We start from the raw sequence: 3,383 nt of genomic DNA, 5'->3' as shown, positions 1-3,383 counted from the left end.
GCGGCGGGGCCACCACCCCCCAGCCCCCCACTCCTAAAGCCACAGGCCCCCTGGGACACTGCAGGGGCTTGTGGAAGCCAGCGGCCATTGTGACACAGTGGGGCCACACAGAACCCACGGTGCTTTGTGACCCCGTGGCTCCCAGGAGACCCTTTGTGATGCTGTGGAACTACATGCAACCCTGGCTCCACTGTTACACCACAGAAGCTCAGGGAACCTAGGAGATCCTTTGTGACGCTGTGGAACCTGACAGAAGCCTGGCTCCACTGTGACACCACAGAACCTCAGGGTGCCCTGGAAACAGTGGGGCCTTTTGGAAACTGACGGAACCCTGGGCACCACAGTGGCGCTATGGAACCTGGGTAGAACCGAGGGGCCACAGTGACACTGTGGGGTCTTTTGGAAGCAACGAGACCCTGGTGGGAGCCCATAGGATGATTAATCCTGGCAGGAACCTGCTCCAGGTGAGCTCCTCTCTCTTGACTTGCACAGCTGCTGCTAGGATCCTGCTGCGGCACTGGCTCTTCACGGGCTCACAGCTTCCATTGGGAATGGCTCTGCAACAGGATGGCATGCTGCAGAGGATAGGTAGATTTTGTGCTCACTCATGACATGCAGGTGGACAAGAAAGCCTGATCCAGCCCCCCTCAGCCCGTGTCCGGCTGTGTCATCGGGGTGGGGCAACTTTGGGAGCAGCCCCAGCCCTGCTCCTGGTCCTGGCTGGGCACGCAGCTGCTGGGACACAGGTGTGTCCTGATGCCCCCACCACTCCCCTTACCAGTGGACAAGATTTGGGGCACTTTGAAGGCGTGTTAGGGGTGAATTCAGCCGGCTCAGAGAGGGCAAAGGGACAATTTGCGATGCTTTCTGGTGTGTCCTTCTGATGAGACTGACGGCTGGACTTACTTCCTCACAGAGTCAGACCTAAAGACAGTCAGAATTTACCCGTGAGACTTTTTACCATGAAATTTTGCAGCTTCAGTGAAACCCACAGAGAAAGCCAAGAAGATAATCAGTGAGAACATGTTCAGGACACAAGGAGAGGATGTTCTTATTATGGGTCGTTAAGTGTGTACAAGTAAGAATTTGAGGATAATATGTAACAACTATACTTTTGCTTGTATAGCTAATTGTTTTACTCTTGAATGGTCATTGTTTGTTAGACAGCCTTGTCATTGTTTGCTAAGCAGCCAGTCTCAATAAGCCACAGCAATTGTGAAGAGGTATAAGAGTAGCAGTAGAAAAAATAAAAAAACTTTTGCGGCTTTGGATTACAACAAGTGTCGTGCTTTTATGTCTGTCTTGACATAGCTACATCTGGTGACCCATAACGTGATCCAAAGAGCCTGCCTGTAGAGCAGGAGGCCTGCGTGCAGGGCATGGGAGACGGAGACCAACGGGAGAAAAGTAGTGGGGAGAGCTACCAAGATCCAGATTGACTGCAACCTTTTTAAAGCTGAGCCATTGGGAACAAAATGGGAGCAAATACATCCCAAGAGGAAAAATCCATAGTTAATATATAGATGTTGATGTTAAAATGACATGGCATAAATTATGATAAGTTGATATTGCAAAGACTGTTACTGTGGTGCAGAAGTCAAGGGCATGAGACTACATGTGCCAATGCTTTTAGCGCACAGACATGGGAAACAGTGGGATGGCATATTTTGGTCCTTGCTTTTTGTGGAGATGATACTGTTAAAGGACTTACGACAACATAGAGGTTAGTTTTAGACACTTTGAAAGAACGGAAAAAAGAACAAGACGCTGCAGCAGCTGGCACAGCAGAGAGAACGGAGACTGATAATGCTGGTAGGACTGGGAACATTGCAGTGGGAGGGGTTGATGGGGCACAGGCTGGCAGGGCAAAACCTGTATTGTTTCCAATACCCAAGCCATGGAGGGATTCACTTACTCCCCCTTCCAACCCTCCTTCTCCCTCCTCTTCCCCCCCTCCTGTCCCCACGAACTACTTTGATCCACCTTTACCACCAGCTGTGCGGAGTGACAGTGATGGAAAGGGTGGGAATGAAATTGCACCGTCGGCACCCCTGCTGCCTGCTGCCGCACCCCCGCTGTCTGCTACTACTAATCCTTTTGTACAAGGTGCAAAACAATCCATGCCAGGGATTCAAAATGATAGCCTGCTTTATAGAGATACTTCAATTTTGCAACCCTTATCTGTAACTTTGGGCATGCAAGATCCTGCAGCTTTTTGAAGAGATATCAGGCTTGCAGCTTAAGCTGAGGAAGATTACGAGGCAGCCAAGCAACTTGTTATTCGCAATTACCATACTCAGGGGAGTTATATTCAGAAGACCCAGTAGCCTCTGCTTTTCCGGTCGTTGGAGGGAGAGGCCAGGTGCCTGATCAGCATGTTCCATTTAACTGGCAGGTACTATCTGAGCTACGCCAGCTTGCTACTAATTACAGTTTGGGGTCCCCTGCTGTGACAAAAATGCTGAAATTTATAGCAAGTGAGAATTAACTCCTTTTGATTTAAAGCAGATTGCTAAATTGCTCTACATGCTGGTTCAGTATGTGGTGTTTGAGAATGAGTGGAGGAGTTCTTGTGAGGACACTGCCTTAAATAATATGCGATTGCCTGTAGTTGATCCTCGGTTCAGTGCAGGTTTACCCCAATTAATGGGATTGAACACCATGGACGACCCTCAGCTACAGGCTCGCTTGCATCCTCTGATCCTAGAGCAGTCCCGTTGCCATGCTTTGCAGTCTCTGCTCTGTTTAAGGTGGCGAATATGTCAGCTCCTGAAAAAAGTTACACAACTATAAAACAGAATCCTAACGAAACTTTTATGGCCTTTTTGGACCACTTTTAGGATGTGATAGAAAAACGAATAGTAGATGTAAATGTAAAAGAAACTTTAATTTTGCAAATGGCACGAAACAATGCAAATGAGGAATGCAGAAAAGCTATTGATTTGCTGTCTATGAAAAACCCCTCACTGAATGATATGATTAATGGATGTGCAAAAATAGGGACTGCACTACATCAAATGGCTATGCTAACCGGGTGTTGCTACAGCTGTTGCAGCAGCTATTGAAGTTACACATAACTGTTATAGCTGTGGGCAGCCAGGCCACTTTAAATCTCAGCGCCCTCACAGAACTCTGTCCTCTGGAACAATTAGCAACAATAAGGTAGCCCCCAGAGCAATTCTGTGTAACCAATGTAATAAACAGGGACATTATGCGAAACAATGTAAATATCGTTTCCATGCTAATGGACAGCCTCTTAAGAATCAGGGAAACTACCAACAGAGCACGAAGGGAAGTCCCGTGCAGACACAAATACTTCCCCAGGAACTGTTGCGTCTGGCAAAAGTTTATGTAAACGGCTTGCTGGGAGAATAAAAGGTTCA

This window comes from Corvus brachyrhynchos, unplaced genomic scaffold, assembly GCF_000691975.1.
Source record: "Corvus brachyrhynchos isolate BGI_N302 unplaced genomic scaffold, ASM69197v1 scaffold218, whole genome shotgun sequence".
Taxonomy (NCBI): domain Eukaryota; kingdom Metazoa; phylum Chordata; class Aves; order Passeriformes; family Corvidae; genus Corvus; species Corvus brachyrhynchos.
Note: the sequence above shows the minus strand (reverse complement) of the source record.